The 17,360-nt window shown below is 42.1% G+C and overlaps 1 protein-coding gene and 2 long non-coding RNA genes across 3 annotated transcripts in view; 2 read left to right on the forward strand and 1 right to left on the reverse strand.

Moving 5' to 3' along the window:
- LOC309704923 (uncharacterized protein) overlaps positions 1–17,360 on the forward strand; it is a 535,689-nt gene that overhangs the window by 28,175 nt on the left and 490,154 nt on the right. The gene's annotated exons all lie outside the window — the stretch shown is intronic.
- On the reverse strand, positions 6,329–8,833 carry LOC309705038. The gene is made up of 3 exons (XR_014276448.1): positions 8,647–8,833; positions 6,496–6,682; positions 6,329–6,392 (listed from the first exon to the last, which is right to left on the reverse strand). It is a non-coding gene; the product is annotated as an uncharacterized lncRNA (long non-coding RNA).
- LOC309705046 lies at positions 10,272–11,092 on the forward strand. Its single transcript, XR_014276455.1, has 3 exons — positions 10,272–10,519; positions 10,611–10,671; positions 10,782–11,092. It is a non-coding gene; the product is annotated as an uncharacterized lncRNA (long non-coding RNA).

Below are 17,360 nucleotides of genomic sequence, written 5' to 3' on the forward strand. Positions count from 1 at the left end.
ACGTGACTGAAAAAATCGCACAGTGTCTGCCCAGCTTTAGGTGTACTGTCGTCCGAGACTTGCACCGCAGTGTCGGCGTTTGTTCCCCTGTTGGCCATGCTTCTTGTTGTGGTCATCTGTTGTCTTCCGGTATTTTCTCCGTAAGCGACCTTTCCTCGACCAATGAGATGAGCGGTAATCTGAATTGTCATACTCGTAAGTGTGCTGTCAGCTCATTGGTCACAAAGCAGGAGAGGGGCTGGGAATTATGTTTTCAAACAAAGCGTTAATTCCATTAAAAGTTATAGACTACTTTTGATTCTCACTGTATTACGGGACAAAGTGCGTCCCTTATTAGCTCAATACGGGACGTGTACTTTTGTTTCGAAATACGGGACGATTCCGTTTTTTAAGGGACGGTTGGCAACCCTACCAGCTACACTGAAACTGTCAATTTCATTTACTTTTCCTGTTTTAAAGCTATCAGGCTGCTTTGTGGCTCACTCAATACTAAACTAAGATACTTTCAGTGTGAATCATTTGCAGGAACACAGGCAGGATTTAAAGTGCAGAACTTTACAGTCTCTGTCTCAAAGTTGGTCTGAACATGCTAACAGCTCTTTGTTTTTTTCAGTTTTCACTGGTTTGATGTAATGAAAGAAATTTTAAAGAAGCAGACGATTGTTGTTATTTTAGTTCTATAGTTTCATAAATCGTGGTGTGGATCTAAGTCAACATTCAGAATAAATAAGATAATACAGCACTTTGATGGTTGCCTTTGTATTTTCCCAGCAGTGCTCAGGTTGGTTCTCGGCTACATTTACATACAGATGTTAATGTGTTCAGCAGCTGGACTCATCTGAGGAAGGAACATTGGAAAGGTGCTCAGTGCACAACTGCATCACTAATTTTATGTAAGACCCTGTGTTTTATTGTATTTATATATTTGTAACATTTGACTCAAACACTTTTGGGAAGGATGAAAATGTTTTCAGGAGGAAGTTTTTCCTTCTGTCCGACTGCAGTACACACAACACTGCGTCTCCCTCCCTTATCACAGTTCCTCAGGCTGCTGATGAGCGCCCCCTGGTGTCAGTGTTGATGACGTCATGCACAGTGAAACATAAACAGTGTCTGTTAATAAAAAATCATGTGTCCATTTTCATGTTTGCATCATGTTTCTGTAAAATCATCAGCTGTTTCTGAACCTTCTTCATTGTTTGACTCATTCCAACAGCTGTGAGCTGTGATGGAGTCAGAGCAGCTTCATCACTGATGTTCAGGTGAAGCTGAACTTAATAAACTGTAGAAATGATCAGGATTCAGGCTGGATGTGTAAAACACTTCTGTGTGAGGTCGCAGTGCTTCATATGTGTGTGTGGGCTGAAGCACACACGTGTGAGTCCTCAGAGGTTTCACACACATCACTGCACACACTTATAATCCTAGTTTAAGCTTGTGGATCATATCGGACACATCAGCAGCTCTTTGGAGACAAAGATTTGAGATTTAAGATGAGTCATAGTCTTTCTATCCATGGTAGCTTCCACTGCTGAGGCTCGGGAAACATGAAGAGGATAATTAAGAGCAAGCATCAGCTCTGTCTCATCTAACTACACAGTATTATGATCATGCACTTATGTCTCAAACTAAGACACAATGAGACAAAATGAGTTCTGTGAGTCTTTAGATTATCAGTAAATTCTGGTGACAGTTTGACGCTCAGTGGAGCCATTTTTGGTTTGTGATGAGTGTTTTGTGAATCGCTCTTTGTAATTTAGAAGATCGTGCAGAAATGTGCGCGCCCTTATTCAATTCAATTCAATTCAATTTTATTCATATAGCGCCAAATCACAACAAAAGTCGCCTCAAGGCGCTTCATAGATACAGAGAAAAACCCAACAATCATATGACCCCCTATGAGCAAGCACTTTGGCGACAGTGGGAAGGAAAAACTCCCTTTTAACAGGAAGAAACCTCCGGCAGAACCAGGCTCAGGGAGGGGCGGCCATCTGCTGCGACCGGTTGGGGTGAGAGAAGGAAGACAGGATAAAGACATGCTGTGGAAGAGAGACAGAGGTTAATAACAGATATGATTCAATGCAGAGAGGTCTATTAATACATAGTGAGTGAGAAAGGTGACTGGAAAGGAAAAACTCAATGCATCATGGGAATCCCCGGCAGCCTACGTCTATTGCAGCATAACTAAGGGAGGATTCAGGGTCACCTGGTCCAGCCCTAACTATATGCTTTAGCAAAAAGGAAAGTTTTAAGCCTAATCTTAAAAGTAGAGATAGTGTCTGTCTCCCGAATCCAAACTGGAAGCTGGTTCCACAGAAGAGGGGCCTGAAAACTGAAGGCTCTCCCTCCCATTCTACTTTTAAATACTCTAGGAACAACAAGTAGGCCTGCAGAGCGAGAGCGGAGCGCTCTAATAGGGTGATATGGTACTACAAGGTCATTAAGATAAGATGGGGCCTGATTATTTAAGACCTTGTATGTGAGGAGCAGGATTTTGAATTCAATTCTGGATTTAACAGGAAGCCAATGAAGGGAAGCCAAAACAGGAGAAATATGCTCTCTCTTTCTAGTCCCTGTCAGGACTCTTGCTGCAGCATTTTGGATTAGCTGAAGGCTTTTCAGTGAGTTTTTTGGACATCCTGATAATAATGAATTACAGTCGTCCAGCCTGGAAGTAATAAATGCATGAACTAGTTTTTCAGCATCACTCTGAGACAGGATATTTCTAACTTTAGAGATGTTGCGCAAATGGAAGAAAGCAGTCTTACATATTTGTTTAATATGTGCGTTGAAGGACATGTCCTGGTCAAACATGACTCCAAGGTTCCTCACAGTGTTACTGGAGGCCAAGGTAATGCCATCCAGAGTAAGAATCTGATTAGATACCATATTTCTAAGCTTTTCAGGGCCGAGTACAATAACCTCAGTTTTATCTGAATTAAGAAGCAGAAAGTTAGCGGCCATCCAGGTCTTTATGTCTTTAAGACATTCCTGCAGTTTAACTAATTGGTGTGTGTTATCTGGCTTCATGGACAGATAGAGCTGGGTGTCATCTGCATAGCAGTGAAAATGTATGCTATGTCTTCTAATGATACTGCCTAAGGGAAGCATGTATAATGTAAACAGAATTGGTCCTAGCACTGAACCCTGTGGAACTCCATGATTAACCTCAGTGTGTGAAGAGGACTCTCCATTTACATGCACAAACTGGAGTCTATTAGATAGATATGATACAAACCACTGCAGTGCAGTACCTGTAATACCTACAGCATGTTCTAATCGCTCTAATAGGATATTATGGTCGACAGTATCGAACGCTGCACTGAGGTCTAGCAGGACAAGCACAGAGATGAGTCCACTGTCAGAGGCCATAAGAAGATCATTTGTAACCTTCACTAAAGCTGTTTCTGTGCTGTGATGAGCTCTGAAACCTGACTGAAACTCTTCAAATAAGCCATTCCTCTGCAGATGATCTGTTAGCTGTTTGACAACTACTCTTTCAAGGATTTTTGATATGAAAGGAAGGTTGGAGATTGGCCTATAATTAGCTAAGACTGCTGGGTCTAGAGATGCTTTTTGAGTAAAGGTTTAACTACAGCCAGCTTGAAGGCCTGTGGTACATAGCCGATTATTAGAGATAGGTTGATCATATTTAAGATCGAAGAATTAATTAATGGCAGGACTTCTTTGAGCAGTTTTGTAGGAATGGGGTCTAAAAGACACGTTGATGGTTTGGAGGAAGTAATTATTGAAGTTAACTCAGAAAGATCAATTGGAGAAAAAGAGTCTAACTTAACATCAGTGGTACTAAGAGTAGCTGTAGATAATATTACATCTGTGGGATGATTACTGGTAATTTTTTCTCTAATGATAAAAATTTTATTTGTGAAGAAGTTCATGAAGTCATTACTAGTTAACGTTAAAGGGATGGTTGGCTCAAAAGAGCTCTGACTTTTTGTCAGCCTGGCTACAGTGCTGAAGAGAAACCTGGGGTTGTTCTTATTTTCTTCAATCAGTGATGAATAGTAAGATGTTCTGGCTTTGCGGAGGGCTTTCTTATAAAGCAGCAAACTATTTCTCCAGGCTAAATGATGATCCTCTAGATTTGTGACACGCCATTTCCTCTCCAGATTACGAGTCATCTGCTTTAGGGTACGTGTTTCAGAATTATACCACGGAGTCAGGTACTTCTGATTTGAGGCCTTAGTTTTCACAGGAGCTACAGTATCCAGAGTCGTACGTAGTGAGGAGGTGAAATTATTAACAAGATAATCGACCTCTGTTGGGGTAGCGTTCAGATAGCTACTCTGCTCTGTGTTGGTACAGGGCATTGAAGATGATAACAGTGGGTGGATTATATTCTTAAACTTAGTTACAGTGCTTTCAGAAAGACATCTACTTTGATAAAGTCTACTCTTCACCGCTGTGTAATCAATTATTGTAAAAGTAAATGTTATCAGGAAATGATCAGACAGGAGAGGGTTTTCAGGAAACACTGTTAAATGTTCAGGTTCGATGCCATATGTTAGAACAAGATCTAGAGTGTGATTAAAGTGGTGGGTGGGTTCTTTTACATTTTGAGAGAAACCAATTGAGTCTAATAACAGATTAAATGCCATGTTGAGGCTGTCATTTTTAGCATCTACATGGATGTTAAAATCACCCACAATAATTATTTTATCTGAGCTCAGAACTAAATTAGATATAAAGTCTGAGAAATCAGACAGAAACTCTGTGTAAGGCCCAGGTGGACGACAGATGATAACAAGTAAGACTGGTTTCTGAGTTTCACAGCTGGGGTGGACAATGTTAAGCATCAGGCTTTCAAATGAATTAAAAGTCTGTCTTGGTCTTTCATTAATTAATAGGCTGGTGTGAAAAATTGCTGCCACACCGCCCCCTCGGCCTGTGCTTCGAGATTTCTGGTAGTTAGAATGGCTCGGGGGTGTTGATTCATTATCTGAGAGGACACGGAGAGAGTGTCGCAGACTCGAGGTGAGGAGATAAACCTCGGAGCTGGACGGCCTGCACGTTACCCATGTGCATCTTTTCAGTGACATCAAGTGAACCCATAATAAGCATTTCTATGTCTTAGACATCATGTCCATTTCTAATGAGAGATTATTTTTAAATGAGGGAAACCTGGTCTAACAACACGCTTCCAACAGAGCTAAAGGTTCACCACAGTGAGACGGTGGGACTCTGATAAGAACTGAAACACTGTGTATGAACAGCTGAGACAAAACTATATATAAACACTCATTTATTCCAGTTTAGTTTGCAATGATTTCAAAGTAATGTGGAACGATTCATGTTCGTGAGCTGTTACAAACACAACTATTGATTTGTCTATATATGGTCGGACTACAAGGCTCGTGTTGAGGCTCTTGGAATAATGTGTGAATTACAGCAAGAAATGATGGTTTTCCATTTTACCAAAGTGGAATAAAATCACCACAGCAAAGAAATCATGTTATTGTCTGCAGCTAAAATATATGGTGAACATGGTTTTATAATAATGTGCAAACACAACCTCACTCTGCTCTATACGAGGAGCCAACCACAGCTGTCCGGGTCTTCATCCACCACCTCCACCATCTTTGCTCATCATCATTCACTTAATTGCTGATTGGTTTAAATCAAACTCCATTACAGGTTCAACTCCATCATATAACAGCATGTTGACTTTGGATCTGGTGTGCAGTGCCACCTTAAAAGATGAGGAAACTAAGAGATTACAAAAAAAGAAGTGGAGGAGTTAAAGAGCTGCAGCAGATTAACAGTTTCTGACAGTCATGTGTTAGAAATAGGACGATTAGATGAGCTGAGGGATCCATCTACTGCTCAGTGAAGCCTCATCAGAAACAGTCTCAGTGGAAGGATGGCTCTATTGTTAAGGAAGGACACAGGCAGAAAGACTGGCGTCTGTCACACAGGAACTGGACTGAAAATCAGCTGCACATATTCATCAGTATGTGCAAACATATTATAGGTGTGGAATTCAGGACAGTACCATCAGAAGTTGATCCACTGTGCAAATGTCTGATTGGCAGTGGCTTCATTTTTCACTATGAACAAACTGCTAATGCAGCATCACAGGACGTCAGCCATGGATTGGCCTCCCCAGACCTCAACATTACTGAAACATCTTAACAGAGGATGGAAACAAAGGGAACCAACATCCAAGAAAAGACCAAGACTCCAGGCTGTGCTGAATTATAAAGGTGGACTGACCTCCAGGGTCCTTAGTATCATATAAGCTCAGTTTGTGTCTTATATACTTTCCATTTATATAACAAAATATATAGAAAGGAGGGTGGTTTAAGATGTGTGTAGAGTTTTATTCATTATCTTTAGACAAACAAAGAAAGCACCATCCATTCGTCTCCAGTCTGTATGAAAAACAGGGGAAAGGTCAAATTAAAACTTTGAAATTCCTTTCACAATAAATCCATAAATAAACAAAATAAAACATAGAAAAGTGTTTAAACCCACTTTTCCATAAAGCTGTCAATAGGAAATGTTCCAGTAAACATGTCTGTGTTTCTGCTGTTTTCCTTTCATGCGTCCACAGCTGACAGGTAACCCTATTGGAGTCGCCATAGTGACGGGTGGCGTCTCAGCTTCAGCGTGTTGATGGGCACAGCCATGGTTACCACAGCTGGAGTTGGTGTACGGCGAGCTGTGAGAGGACAGAGATGGAGAACGCACATTTAACTCTTTAACAGGAGATACGTTACGACTAACAGACGACTGCTGTCTACATGATGTCTTTGCAGCCCTTATGCTACATGTTACACAACTTTTCTTCATGCCAACAAGACTGAGGTGCCACATAGTCGACACATACAGCTGATTATGATGCATGTTTTACTATTGCTATGTTCACATCATCTGCTTGGCTTTATTACTGAAAGCCTGGAGATCCTCTGACGTGTGCATGGCTGATGTGAAGTATGATTAGTCCTACATGACATCAACAGCAGAGGCAATGAAAGCTTTGTTGTTAACAGGTTGTAGGTAAAGTCAAATGTCTACTTCTACACTTGTGTTGGGTAAAGTTCTTCTCACTGCAGCAGATTTATATCTGTGCTTTCACAGGGCGTGATGTGGAGCTCAGCGCTGAGGTGCAGGTCTCCTTGGAGACAGCATCCTGGCTGAAATATTATCATGCTTCCAAAACATTTCAGCTTTTATTTTGAAAGAAACAAGACTTGAAAACGAGTCCCCTTCTTCCTCTTTGTCTTTGTTCTTCAGAGGAGTGTCACCTGGACAAACTCAGGGCTGTTCTAGAGCCTTTCTTATTATTTGACTCCATAGAAATAAAACTGAATGGAATCAAACAAAAACTCCCAAACAGCTAAAACACTTTGCTTTATTCTCTTTTTTAACAAATACGTTGAAGTCCATCCACAACAACACAGCTGAGATCTCCTTTGTAATCAAGTGTTTACATCCTTTGTACAGATCTGCATACAAAACAATCATTTACGTCCCACAGAAGTCTAGTTACACGTAACTCTACAAGAACTGGTGAATGACAGAAACATGAGACACATGATCACAGGTGATAACAAAAAGAGAAAGAATTCATGTGTTAGTGATGTTTTTCAGCCCTGATGGCTCATGTTGGAGAAACAAGCTGAGGTACGTGGAAAGTTCACACACACAAGTGGGCGTGAGCGCACACACACAGAGAAACACAACTGAAGCATCTGTTTGCTGTTTCTGCTTTCATCATCTCTGCTGCTGTGTCAGGCTGGGGTCTCTCAGTGACGTGGTTGAGGTGAAGTATGACGAGTATCCCTGATTCAGTCCATCGAGACAAAGGGCAAAGAAAGCTGTTGTTAACAAACTCTATGGTGATGTGGCATTTAGCTCTGACTCTACGCTCTGCTGAATCCTTTGAACCTGCTGATCAGTAAAGCTCTACGTGCTGCAGCAGATTGAGCTCATCTGTGTTCACAGGTGTGGACCTCAGCGCTGAGGTGCAGGAGACTTTCATTCAGTTCTCCCTGCAAACAGCATCCAGCCTGGAAATACTGTCATCTTTCCCACAAACGGTGCTCTTATCTCAGAGAAGAAGTCTGATGTAAATAACTGCAATCAACAGTGATGTTCTGCACAGATCACTTTTCCATTTTGCTCTCTAGATGAGTCCCAGCTGCCTGACCTTGTGTCCAGGTGATCGTCTCACTGAGGAGCTTTTGTTCTGAAAATCTCACGTCCATCACCTGTTTCCTTTTTACTATCTCTGCTCTTTCTTTATTCACAATGCTCATAATATCACACAATTATATTCATCACCTGCATGTTTTTATCCAGCTGCTGTTAGAACCAAACAAATAAAAAGGATGAAAAGCCTGAAATCCTTTGATTTATTACATTTGAAACAAATATGAGAGCATCCCTAACAGCACAGCTGAGACCTTTGTTTTAATCAAGCCTTTGTATCGACACACTTGTAAAGATTCATATACAAAACATAATAGAATAAATCAATATAAAATACACATAATCACAAAAATGCAGCCATGTTGTGAGTTTGCATCTAAAACATGCATGTTTCCCTTTGTACAGGCAGATTTACAGCAGACAAAGCAACACGCTGATCGACTTTGACCGCTGCAAAAACAAAATACCCACCAAGTCTGAAGTCGATCAGAGGAACTGTTGACAGACTGACAGACAAACAGATGCTTGATTCATTAGTGCGATTAAATGTTCTTCTTTAGCAGCATCACTTCATGTGTTTGTGTTCCAGGAATAAAGGTCTGTTTAAACTGGACGTCTCCTCAGCATCACTCGTGCTGTCGTGGTTTCAAAGCTGTGCAGAAAGAATCTGAGGGATGATACAGAGGTGACCAAAGTTACAAACATCCAGCTGTGCTGCAAATGTTTGCAGAGCTCCAAACTCTTTGGCTTTCTGCAGAGCAAGTATGGAAGAAGCACCTGAGCTAACTTCAGTTTAGACGATATGAGGAAAAATGCTGCTTCCCAAAGTTTCCTACAAGTATCCAGTTTATATTTAGAGAAGCGAAGGCTCTTTATCCTGACAACTACTCCCTGGTGGATCCCTGTCCTGTGACAGCAGCAAAGACTGTGTATCAGTATCATCAAAGCCACTTCAATAACCAGTGTTTAAAGCTCTCTAGCAGATGGACTTCAGTGGCAGCAGCCTCTGTCTGCTGTGTACAGAAGGTTCTCTGATGAAGCACACAGCAGATGCTGCACTACAACAGCAGCAGCAGCTCAGCTTCAGTTTGCTTCGACGCCCTTTTTGACCTGTGAAACAGCAGAAAATGAAACATTTCAACACCCGTTTGTTAGCGTGAGCTATTCTGCTGTTTTTCATCATTTCACAGGTGAAATAAAATCACATTTACTTCCTGTAGGAGTGATCGTGTCCAGCCTGACTGAGACCATGTGCTCCATCCTGCACAGGTAATAAACCTCTGACATGAAGGGCTGTCAAGTAGTTTTAGACAAATGGGGGTAAAAGAGACGTTAAAAGCTTAAAGAGAAACTACATTTTCTAAGAACTGTCTGACGTTCACCTCTCACACAGTGGATACGATTCTGCCGCTGCAGGAATAATCTTTGTGCTTATGAAACTGTCCATGTGTTTGCAGAAAATGTCACATGTTCAAAGCCATCCCAGCACCTGGGGTTTGTATAAGTGCAGCTGCTGGTGGGGAGATAGTCTCACTCTTCTATATAAAGAGTCAGCAGGCAGCAGATCTTCATCTGTGATCTCCTCCATCATCACGTCTTCACTCTTCAGCAGCTATGGCTTCACTTCGTGCCCTTCTGGGAGTGGTGCTGTGCTCCTCATGGTTTCTGCTTCTGCCTCAGGCCGACTTTGATTTACAGAGTCATCCATAATATTTTTTATTTTTTATTTTACTGCCCATCTATTTTCATACAAATGTCTCCGTCTTATGGAAAAGGGGTGGAGCTTATCCAACGAGGACAGGCAGGGCCCCCCCAGACAGTTTAGCAGTCTATACAGGAGGCTGACCTTTGCAACATGTACTTCTATAATGACTTCACCATTTAGGTTATTTGGTTATGTTTCACCCTGGATTTTGTGTGATAATATTTATTTTGTCCACTGATTTAAAAACAACAAACTATATGAATATAAAACAGAGTGAACAACAAAACATCAGCTTTGGAAACTTTGATGTAAAATTCTGCAATTGTTTTCTCAGATATAGCATAAATCAAACTAACATACATCAGTGTGTTATTAATGTGCACACACACACACACACACACACACACACACACACACACACACACACACACACACACACACACGTGTTACAATAAACAGCTCTTATGCTTCTGTATGATTCTCAGTGCTTTCCATTTGCGTGTCCACAGGTTGCTGTAAGTGGTGCTTGACTGCAGTTTGCTCTCATTTCAAGTGGTTTGCTGTCACAAAGCCAACAGGAAGTCCGGCCATGGTTGAGCCAACTGAAGATGGGTTGAAGGTGGCGTCCTCGTTTCCTCTGTGAGTGCGAGAGGACAGACAAAGCAAACACCGTTTGGACAGCATTAAAATATTTACACTGATGATTAATGTTGTGTCTTTGCACCTGTAGCGATACATGTTGGAAAATGGAGACTTTAGCCACCAAGACTGACGTGCCTGGAAACTTCCCTGTGAGTACGCCCACAAAGACAGGAAACAGTTTAGCCACCGCGGTTAATCCTCCATCATCATCATCCAGTATTTTTCACATCTTTTCTTCTGCTGTTTCCCTTGTTGTCAGTCACGGGGTTTGTGACTGAAATGCGTGTGGTCGACGGGAAGCCTGACGAGTACGGCCTGAATCATTCCATCAACACCGGACGGAGTGAAACCTTTGTTGAAAACAGATTATATGGTAACGTTGCATTTAGCTTCAGTAAACTGTGAAGTTACAGCAGCAGATTTACATCACGTGGCTTCACAGGAAGTAGTCTGGACCTCAGCGCTGAGGTTCAAGCAGCTCTGCTTGCAGACGGCATCCTTCCTGAAAATGTTCTTCATCTTCCTCAAACCAGAACTTTTACATTGGTGCTGAAGTTCTATATAAAAACAGCCTGAAATACAAAGTGATGTTGTGCACTGATTACCTCACACTTTCCATGTTTCCTTCTACAGAGGAGTGTCCGCCTGAGTGTTTTGTCTGATCTGTTGTTGATCGTCTCATTGACACTGCATGCAGATCTGACACCAGGGCTGGACTGGGACAAAAAATGGTCCCGGGCATTTTGACTGGAGACCGGCCCCCCAGGTATTAAAGGAAAAACCATGAAGCCTTTGAATGAAAACAAACGCTGTTGTCACAGTGATGGACGCTGTCTTGTTGGTATACATGCATCAGTCTAATAAACTTAAACCTGCACCATCCTCCCTGTCCTGGTATTCTAAACAGGAAGTAGACTGTTGGTCGAGTTAACCTCCTGAACATCTACAACACACGGTGGAAACCTGACATTAAGACAGAGACTAGAGGTGAGACATGATCATTGCTGATTACTGATGACAGATTTAGATATGTTTTCATAAACCTTTCATTTGCCACATCAATAAACAGCACGGCAGGGCAAAATATGTTTTCTAACATGGCAACCTTTAAAAAGTGAAAGGAGACAGAAAGACAGCTGAGAAAGAATCAAACGGACTTTTTGATGCATTTTACACACAGTACTGGTGCAGAATCTAGAAAATGTGGGAAACACTGGCATCATATGCAGTACTTACTTCTGAAGAAATTATGATGGGACCCTAAAAAATGACTATGTACAATAATGGATTTCTATACATTTTACATCAGATGAAAACGTTTGTTGTAAGATTCAGATAATTATTTATTAAAAGCTCGACATTTTAAATGAGAATAAGAAAGAAAAGTATTTCTTTGTGCCCCCCTCTCCCTGTTAATGCCCTACCTGCCCCCCTGGCAACACTTTGCTAGACCCGCCCCTGCACAGTTACCAGCTGTCAGCTACACAAAAAGGATCCTGGTGTTATTTGTGTCTCAGAAACAGTTCATAACTTCAACTCATTTTGGTTTTGTCATGTTTTGTTCTTTACATTGTCTTTCTTCTATATAATTGTTAAACATTTAATAAATATGTCTACAAAAAGATTTTAAAAATCAGACATTTCACACAGACACCCAAATGATTTCTGACTGATGAAGGGGGCTGAAGGTGCCCTGCTCTTGCCCAGCTTCTGCTGCTCTCTCCCTGCTCACTGTCAGCAGCTGGCAGCCTCGGTCCTGCCTGAGACTCTTCATCTATCAGTGCCAAAGAATATGGGAAATAGCAACGCACAACATGCACATTACAAAACAAGCACATGAATCAGCATTACATTCATTAGTGAAGTGCTGACGTTCGTTCCTAAACTTTGGGCCTTAATTAACATCACTGTGAACTAATGTTTGCTTTGCTTCTTAACCAGTGAAGCAGCGAGGGGCTTTCTGAGGTTCCTGCTCGTAAATGCCCAAAATGAGTCGAGTATTTCTCTGCAACTTACAAACTCTGTTTTCATCAGAGGTGTAAATATTACAGCACTGTGTCAGAGTCACTGAGGCTGGAACACAGAAAAAGGAAGTAGATGTATTTATTTTTAGACTTTATTGCCTGGAACCACTTTAAAAATACGCTTTGGGTCACAATTAACTGCAGAAAACCAGGAATCCACATATGAACATTATCTGTGCAGAGATTTATGCTTCTGAAGGTAAACAGTGAAAACTTGCAGCACTAAATGCACAGATAGCCAGGCGTTTCACATTTTGGGACCATCTGCCAGTTTTCATTTCTTAGGTATTGAAGAGCAGAAATGATTGAATTTTATTTACATGCTTCAAAATGTTTGCTTTTGAATATTATTTGAAGAATTACCCACACACTCAGGCACTGTGGGCCTGTTTCCCTTTGCACAACCGAGTGTTGGAAACGGGCCTTTTCTCTTTAAACTCTGAGGGGCTGTAACTTTGGCTTCTATTGGCAGATTTGCATGATTGACCCTCTTTTTAAAATAGTTTTAGCCAAGAGAATCAAGCTAACATCACTGTTTTTACGTCAGCTCACGTCACACGAGCTGTTTCAAGAAAAGTCCTCCTGTCACACAGCAATGCCTACATGAATCACACCACTCTGCTTAAATAATAATAATAATGTTTAGTGAAGCAGGTGAAGCAAAGGGCTGCTTTTAATAGGCTGGGAGACCCAGGTGTGCTGCTTTAGCTGCTGAGCCTCTCATGCTAGCCTCCATCTATAAGCTGGGATCACAGGAGCACTGCAGTCCTGACTAGATCAAGGATTGTTATTCATGCAGGTGACAAAAGTTTACATTCACAGAGTCATAGGATTGAGCCTGGTTTGAAAAGCAGCTGTTTAATGCAGCTGCTTAGAGTTCACACACAGTAGAAGAATCAGACTTGAGTCACATTTCAAACACTGGAAAAATACTCAGCAAGTAACAATGAAAACAGCACAGACTCAGTATATCCTGTTCAGTCCTGTGTTTGATATGAATGTGCTGTTCAGAGAGGATCTCATGTCCTCTTTTACAAAGCCTTTGTTTCATGATGTTTGTGTATAAATGAATGTAGGTGTGTTTCTAAGTGTGAAGGAGCCCTGGGAGAAAAGACTGAAGCTTGTGCCAAAGAACAAACAGGAAAGAAAGATCAGCATTAATGAAGACGAGCACAGAAGGAGCCCAAGCACGTGTTGCTTTTTCAGATTTCTCTAAAAGTGTGTGTTCATTTGTTCCATCCTTCACAACAAACAACAGCTGACAGACACACATGCACTCTGTGTCACTTCACAGGGGCTGATGAAAGTGGACACAGTAAAGGGAGAGCTGGACCTGCTCTACACATCCTGCACTCTGTTAACAGACTTTATTCTGCAGCATCAACAGATAAAAATATATGAAGATATAGAAACGTTTAACATTGTGACTGTTCACATTAGTGAAGCTGTTACTTTGCTGCCAGGTGGGAAAAGAAGCCTAAAGCTGAGTCTGATTAAACATCTGCTGCACCAGAGAGTTTCATGGCCCTGCTTTATCCTGTGCTTGCTGACCACCTCGTCCTGAAACCTCTTCATCATCCTCACAGTTGTGTGAAGAAAGAGGGAAGCAGGTGGAAACCATCTGTGCTGCTGTGTTCACTTGTGTGTGTGCGTCTATGGTCATATCTAATGTGTACCTACAGACAAACACAAACACAAACACCTGGCATTGCACAAGAGTCTCTATGGAGCAACCTGCAGATGTCAGAGATGTGATTAGAGGGTAAAGTGGACTAGTGAGAGCATCTATGTTGTTGTTGTCTGCTGGGGGACAGCATCAGCTCCAGAGATGCATCAGGATCAGCAAACTAATCTGCAAGGCTGCAAGTGTCACTGAAGGAGTTTGAGTCAGTGAGGGACTCAAACTCACACAGCTGGTCAAGAAGGCTCAGCAGCTGCTGTATTTCCTGAGGAGGCTGAGGAAATTTGGTATGTTGGCCAAGATCCTCAGCAGGTTCTACAGCTGCACTGTGGAGAGCAGCCTGACAGCTGCATCACTGCATGGTACGGCAGCACTACTGCAAACCGCAAACGCCTGCAGAGAGTGATAACAACTGTGGGAAGATCATCAGGACCCCGCTGCCCTCTCTGCAGAGCAGCTACCATCACAGAGTCCAGAGGAGAGACACACCTCTGCCCTCGAGACGAAGGTTCAGAAGTGTGAAATGTAGAACATCCAGACTCAACAACTCCATCTTCCCCACTGCTATCAGACTCCTGAACAGCTGACCGACCTCAAACTGCAGTTTGCACATCAGGTCACTTTGCACACTAAGTTCATTTTGCACATTAAACTCCATGTACATCCATGTACATCGACATCTGCAGACCACACGTGTCTTCAGTTACTTATTTGTACTTATTTGCAGTTATTTATCTTTTTATTTTATTTTTTTAAGTTATTTCTTATCCTTATTTTATCTTTTTATTTATTCTTATCTTGTTCTTTTAACCATTATCTAACTTGGCATTGTGCACGGTGTGTTTAGATTCAGTTTAAATTCAGGGACACGGAGCCCCTGTTGATCCTCTACCTAATCACACGAGCCACGGTGTGAGAACGGGTGTGGGTCTCAATCAGCCAAGGTTTTGGGTGAACCCATTGTGAGATCTAGCCCCACCCCATCATGTGATTTCCTGTGATCAAATGTCCCAGGATGTGAGTGGGCGTTAAGACGTCCATGTCCCTCTTCAAGCAACTTAAAGAAGTCCAGACGCTTTTCTTTCCAAGCTCCTTCAACAACATCATTCATAGAACAACTTCCAGCTTCTTTTGCTCGGCTACAGTTTGGATGGATTTGCATTTAAAGATGCAACAAGACTAAAATGGTTAGGGTCAGGAGGTCAAAGGTCAGAGCTCCTGTGGGTCTGAGGGCGGCCTCACGCTGGAGAAGGATGAAGGAGTCTGACCTGAGCCAGTGTTTGACATGAACACATCAGCACTGCTGTCAGTGAGCCTAACGACAGCCGTTAGCATCATTTCAGTGTTTCAGTCATAAAAACACTTCCTGTCTCTGTGGTGGTTACAGTGACATCATGCAGTTTGTGCTTTGACCTCCAGAGGGCGACAAATCAGCACAGACAGAGAGCTCCATTCAAACTTTGCTGCCATCAGGAATAATTCTTCAAATATAATCATCAGTGTTTGAGCAGTTATGATATCAGGGACAATCTAGACATGTGTGACAATACTGAACATGTCACATGACACACCTCAAACATCATGTGATCCACTCTCAGTCTGCACTTTCATTCATGACTTCAACAGGTTGAAATGAGCTTTGAAGAAACATTCAGTGAAATAAATCTTTCATGGATTCATGTGAGCAGCAGATGAACTTTGTACCAACAACATCTTCAATAACAGAGTCTGAATGAAGCTCAGGTGTTGATGCTGCTCACTGATTGGACGCTTGCTTTCAGCTCTGCTCTCAGTCTTTACTGCACAGGTGAAGGTAGAAAGTGTGACTGGATCTATAGACTGGAAACAGAGAAACATGCTGAACATTTGAAGCTTTGCAGCAGAAATGTTCATGTTACAAATACAGCAGAGCTGATCTGGGATCAGTGTGTTCACACCTGCAGCTACAACAAGGTTTCATCAGAGCTGCTTTTCCACCATCCCTGGACTCGCAGCAGTTTGCATACAGGGAGAACCGGTCAACCGAGGATGCGATCGCCACAGTGCTGCACACATTACTGAAGCACTTGGAACACAGGAACACCTATGCACGGCTCCTCTTTGTAGACTACAGCTCGGCTTTTAATACCATCCGGCCATACAAACTCCGTCCCAAACTCCACCAACTGGGACTTAACTCCTCTCTGTGCAACTGGATTGTGGACTTCCTCACTAACCGTAGACAGAGTGTCAGAGTGGGTAAGAACACCTCTTCCACCCTTGTGGTCAACACCGGTGCCCCTCAGGGGTGTGTTCTGAGCCCTCTGCTATACACTCTCTTCACCCATGACTGTATTTCCTCCTGCGTGTCCAATCTCATTGTTAAGTTTGCAGATGACACCACAGTGCTCGGACTTATATCCAACAATGATGAGACAAACTATAGGACAGAGGTGCAACAACTAGAGTCATGGTGCCACGACAATAACTTGGTCTTAAACACCAAAAAGACCAAGGAGATCATTGTAGATTATTGGAACAAGTCTGCCAGAGATCAGTAATATCTTCCCCACTCGCTGTCTGAGACGAGTGCACAGTATCCTGCGGGACCAACATCACCCTGCGCGCCACCTTTTCCATCTGCTGCCCTCAGGGAGAAGGTACAGGTCTATACAGGCCAGAACATCCAGACTGGCCAACAGCCTGTATCCACAGGCTGTGAGGCTCCTGAACTCTCTGCCCCCCTCTCACGGACAATAACCATATCCAACTTCTTAATAGCAATGAACTGGTCTGCATTGGTGCATCATATCTTTATTCTCTTCCCCCTCCTGCCCCCCCCCCCTCTTTCTTAAATAGATAACTATCATATCTGATATCATATCTCACAGTACAATAATATTGAATGGGTTGCATTGTTGTATTTTGTCATGTTTCTCAGGTCTTTGTCTGAATTTCTACGAACATTATTGCTAAGGATTGTCTTATTGCATTGGAGTCACACTGGGTTAAATATGTACACTTGGGTTTTAAGGGGTATTTATTATTTTCTTCTTTTTTTGGGGTTGTATGGAAGCCCCAAACGCAATTTCATTGTTCTTGACAATGACAATAAATAAATAAATACTAAATACTAAATACTAAATGTCTCCAC

Source organism: Aulonocara stuartgranti (genome assembly GCF_965226115.1).
Source record: "Aulonocara stuartgranti genome assembly, chromosome: 4".
NCBI classification, from domain to species: domain Eukaryota; kingdom Metazoa; phylum Chordata; class Actinopteri; order Cichliformes; family Cichlidae; genus Aulonocara; species Aulonocara stuartgranti.